The following is a 6,000-nucleotide window of genomic DNA, read 5'->3' on the forward strand; positions in this document are numbered from 1 at the left end:
CATACATACAAATACATACATACAGTACAGACAGTACAATACAGACAGTACAATACATACAGTACATACATACAAATACATACAGTACATAACATACACATAATACAATACATATAGTACATACAGTACATACAAATACATACATACAATAGATAAAAATACATACATACAGTACATACATACACATACATACAGTACATACATACACACATACAATACATACAGTACATTAGGGTTGCCACCTTTTCTTCAAGCTAAACCCGAACATTTTAACAGCGCACAGCAAATTTTTACCTCTCCTTAGAGACCCCCCATTAGAACAGAGTGCCCTTATATCAGTGCCCTATTAGATTAAAGACCCCCCATTATATGAGAGTCCCTTTATATCAGTGCCCCCTAAAGACTTCCATCAGTTCAGGAATCCCCCTTTCACATTAAAGTCCCCTTTAGATCAGGAGTCCCCCTTCATCAGGTTTCAGGAGTCTGGAGTCCCCCTTTACACCAGGAGTCACCCTTTACATTAGGAGCACTGTACTGAGCATCAATGGTCCCCCTATGAGATCAGAGTCCCCCCTCACAACAGCAGGGGCCTGTTATATCAGTAACTCCTCATATCAAGGGCCCCTTTACATTAGGAGCCCTCCTTAAATCAAGAGACCCTCTTTCAAATCTCAATTTACATTAGTAGTCTTCTTTACATCAGTACCCCGGTGTGAAAGTAGGGGGCAGAGTGATAGGAGGGTAGCAGAGTGTGACAGGGGGGCACATAGTGACAGGAGGGGGGCACAGTGTGACAGGAGGTGGATGCAGAGTGTGATAGGAGGGGGTGCATAGTGTGACAGGAGGGGGGGTGTAGAGTGTGACAGGAGGGGATGCAGAGTGTGACAGGAGGGGATGCAGAGTGTGACAGGAGGGGATGCAGAGTGTGACAGGAGGGGGGTGCAGAGTGTGACAGGAGGTGAATGCAGAGTGTGACAGGAGGGGGCAGAGTGTGACAGGGGGGGTTCAGTGTGACAGGAGGGGGAAGAGTGTGACAGGGGGGGTGCAGTGTGACAGGAGGGGGCAGAGTGTGACAGGAGTGTGTACAGAGTTTCAGGGGGGCCAGAGTGTGACAGGAGGGAGGAAGGGGTGCAGAGTGTGACAGGGGAGGGTGCAGAGTGTGACAACAGGGGGTGCAGAGTGTGACAAGAGGGGGTGCAGAGTGTGACAGGAGGGGGTGCAGAGTGTGACAGGAGGGGGTGCAGTGTGACCGGGCAGAGTGTGACAGGAGGGGGTGCAGTGTGTGACAGGAGGGGGTGCAGAGTGTGACAGGAGGGGGTGCAGAGTGTGACAGGAGGGGGTGCGGCGTGACAGCAGGGGGTGTGGCATGACAGGGGGGGTGTGGCGTGACAGGAGGGGGTGCGGCGTGACAGGAGGGGCCCGTGCAAATACAGAGGAGGGGTGCAAATACAGAGGAGGGGTGCAATTACAGAGGAGTGAGGGACAATTACAGAGGAAGGGGGTGCAAATACAGAGGAGAGGGGAAATTACAGAGAGGGGGACAATTACAGAGAAAGGGGGGGCAATTACAGAGGAGGGGGGTGCAAACACAGAAGGGTCAAAACATATGGGAGAGAGAGGCGACAGGCAGCTGCTGGTGCAGAAGTTTTTAATAAAATAAATGCTTAAAAGCAATCCACTCACTCTCCATATCAGAGCTGTATATGTCAGTCTGTGAAGTTGGATGTCCCGTCCTCCCCTCCGATCCACGCTGCTCTTATCACTGAATTGCTGGAGGAAACAGAGAGCCGCGGGAAACTCATGTGACCTGTCAGCCTCTGATGATGGAGGCGTGGTTAAGCCTCTGGAATGCTCTGATTGGTCACAGCATTCCAGGCTGACAGCTCACTGCAGTCTCCCCGCAGCTCTGTATCCTTGGCTTCCTCCACCGATTCAGTGATAAGAGCAGCGTGGATCGGAGGGGAGGATGGGACAGCCAACTTCCCAGACTGACATATACAGCTCTGACATGGAGAGTGAGTGGATTGTTTGTTTTTAAGCATTTCTTTTATTAAAACCTTCCGCACCAGCAGCTGTCTGTCGCCCGCTCTCTCCCATATGTTTTGATTGCTCTGTAATTGCTCCCCCCGCCCGCCGCTCTCATGCCCCTGCTGTCCAGGTCCCCCTGTGTGCTGGGGCTCGTAAAAGGAGACCCCATGGTACCCCTGTCAGCTGGAAATTATGTCCGGGTGTGAGGCAGAGGGAAACCCGGGCACAGCCTCCTAAACCTGTACTGTCCGGGTCAAAACCGGACAGGTGGCAACCCTACAGTACATACATACATACTGTGACGGAACCGATCCCACACTCCGTTTGCTTCCGTCAGTATACCACTTCCTAAGTCTGAATATAGATATCAGATATTCCAACCGCTCACAAGCACAAAACAAGACGACACTTGCTTAGCTGCTCAACATGGACTCATTTATTAGAACCAAAATGACAAGTATTTATAATACAGTAGAAGGGGAGGTCCCCCCTCCTGATCATTTATTCCAACAATACAACTGTAGCCAGAAACAGAATTAACCTGAGCTAATTATCTAAATCAACACTCAGACTAGTTGACTGAGAGATAAGACTTTTCGGCTCCTAGCTCACTAACAATTCAATACACATTACCATAAACATCAACACAGGGTTAATTAGCCCAACAATGTGTGGAATATGATTACAAGCCAGACTAGACTAATTTACATTGAACAAGCCAACAGACAGGTGGCTGGAGTTCATGACATTAGCATCTGACAGTGTGTGTCCCAACAGCATGAGGCAACGCACATTATATATACATATATAGAGCATTGAATCTGACTAGCACAGATTATAGTGGGGTTCTCATTCACCCTGTGCCCCTTAAAATCCAGGGCCCATAATCAGTCGGCAAGAGGCTCGCATTTAGTCCTCTCAAAAAGCCTGTGTCCCGGCTAGCTCTGTCGCACATACAAATACATACATACAGTACTTACATACACACATACATATAATACATACATACACATACCTGCTATGACTCCAGGGCACTATTTACAGACTGGGAGGACTTCCCACCCTCCTCAGTGACTCCATAGAGAGAAGCTGAGTGTCCCGATGACTGAGGTCTGCCCCCCCGTACCCATACCAACCCCCCCATTCCCCCATTCCACACCATTACAGATGGGGGGGGGGGATTGGTGAACTTTCTAACCTCCACCCCAATATTATTCTAAAATACAATACAATAATGCATGGAAAAGGGGATATATATATATATATATATATATATATATATATATATATATATATATATATATATGTAATGCTGGGGCTTGTAGTTCCTCTATGGCAGCCCATACACACTATATATATATATATATATATATATATATGTGTGTGTGTGTGTAATGCTGGGGCTTGTAGTTCCTCTATGGCAGCCCATACACTCACACATTATATAGTGTAGATTGCAGTTACATTGTAGTTCTCACCTGCAGCCCAGCTGGGCAGGAATATAGGGGGGCTGGTCCCGGGACTGGTCAGTATCGGGGTGCAGGAGGAGGAGAGCTGAGTCCATGTAACTGCAGGATTTGATATAATGATATGTAAGAATTTAGGATGGGGGAGGGGCCTCATCTGACCCTAAAGATGGAATTCCCCAGTATTATGCTATATCCATCGTACACCAGAACAGGCGCTATTGGGGAGCTCTGTGATACTTTATATACAAAGTATATCAGAAAAAAACATTTGTACGGGACGAAATGCATGTAAATGTGCATAAACACGCGTGTGTGAGCGTACATGCACAGTATTCAAGAGGCCAGAATAAATGAGTATACCGGGCGGTGAAATGCATTTACACTCAAACGCCATGCGTACAGAAATGTGCGTACATATTGTAACATTAGAGGGGATTTTACTGCTAAATTCTTATTTCCATAAGTCCTGTGCATGAGATCTTATATGCTACAAACATCCAAATACTTCCCAGCGTTGTAGAATACCCGATACATTGTATCCTTGGATGATACATTTCCCTGTATTTACTAAACACACCACTCAGCAGCCATACCTTCCTCTTCCCCAGCAGTCACCTATCAGTGCCCATCAGTACTGCTAATCAATGCCCACTAGTGCTACCTATCAGTGCCCACCAGTGCCATCTATCATTGCCCATCAGTACTGGTAATCAGTGCCCATCAGTGCCTCCTGATCAATGCCCACCAGTGCCAATTGTCAGTGATCACAAGTGCCGCCTATCAGTGCCCTTCAGTGCTGCCTATCAGTGCCACCTCTCCGTGCCACCTATCAGTGCTCATCAATGCCACCTCATCAGTGCCTCCTGGCCAGTGCCCACCAGTGGTGCCTACAGTGCCACCTCATCAGTGCCCACCAGTGCTGCCTATCAGTGCCACCTCATCAGTGCCTCCTGATCAGTGCCCACCAGTGGTGCCCATCAGTGCCACCTCATCAGTGCCATCTGATCAGTGCCCACCATTGCTGCTTATCAGTGCCAGTGCTCTTCAGTGCTGCCTATCAGTGCCACCTCTTTGTGCCACCTATTAGTGCCCATTAATGCCACCACATCAGTGCCTCCTGATCAGTGTCCACCAGTGCCACCTATCAGTGCCCTTCAGTGCTGCCTATCAGTGACACTTCTCCAAGCCACCTATCATTGCCCATCAGTGCCACCTTATCAGTGCCTCCTCATCAGTGCCCATCAGTGCCACCTATCAGTGCCACCTCATCAGTGCCTCCTCATGGGTGCCCACCAGTACCACCTATCAGTGTCCATCAGTGCCGCCTCGTCAGTGCCCATCAGTGAAGGAGAAAAATTACCTGTTTGCAAAATTTTATAATAAAATATAAAACTGTTTTGTTTTTTTCAAGGTCTTTTTTTCTTGTTTGTTTAGCAAAAAATAAAAATAAAACCCCAGTGTTGACCAAATACCATACTCAATTTGTATGAAGAAAATGATAAAAATGCCATGTGGGTACAGTGTCACATGACCACGCAACTGTCATTCAAAGTGTGAGAGCTCTGAAAGCTGAAAATTGGCCTGGGCAGGAAGGGGGTATAAGTGCCCGGTTGGCAAGTGATTAATAACAGAAACATATGGCACCTACGAGTATATGTGTTATCCATATAACTGACTGGAAGAGGAAGACAATAGTTGGATGTCAGTTGTTTTTCTTTTAATAGATTGGTCGGTGTATGGGGCGCTTAGAGCTCCAATGTGGATCTTTTCTGCTGTGACTCTTCTCCTGTCCGTATCGATACATGTGATTTCTTCTGATCCATTTTTCATGTCATTTCCTGTTTTCTTATAGAAAATCATATAAATGTACGCTGGTCTAAAATGTTCTGAATTGTCTCTCCTCCGTGTGATGAATAAACAAATCTGATTGGAAAACATGAAGTCCGGGTCTTCATTTTGTCAAATATTATAACATGTCGGAGTTTTATTTGTGAACCAGTTCCCACCCAGGACAATTCTGACATTCCTCTCCTACATCTGAAAATAGATCTTTTGTTTGCTAAAAAAATTACGCAGAACCCCCAAACGTTTTATATATATATATATATATATTTTTTTGCAAAGACCCTAGAGCAGTGATGGTGAACCTTGGCACCCCAGATGTTTTGGAACTACATTTCCCATGATGCTCATGCACTCTGCAGTGTAGTTGAGCATCATGGGAAATGTAGTTCCAAAACATCTGGGGTGCCGAGGTTCGCCATCACTGCCCTAGAGAATAAAAAGGTGGTTGTTGCAATATATATATATAATTTTTTTACAGTCCCTTAATTATTTTTTTTATCACTTTTGTTCCTATCGCAAGGGATGCTTACATACAGAAATAAGGCATGATTGACAGGTCCTCTTTTTTACGAAGACATCTGGGGTCATTAAGACCCCAGATATCTCCTCTACCCTGGAAAGCATGAGATCTAAAAAAAAAAAATGTAATCTCTGCTTT

The sequence above is a fragment of the Lithobates pipiens genome, unplaced genomic scaffold (assembly GCF_037356315.1).
Source record: "Lithobates pipiens isolate NorthernLeopardFrog02 unplaced genomic scaffold, aLitPip1_a1.2 Scaffold_13, whole genome shotgun sequence".
In the NCBI taxonomy this organism is placed as follows: domain Eukaryota; kingdom Metazoa; phylum Chordata; class Amphibia; order Anura; family Ranidae; genus Lithobates; species Lithobates pipiens.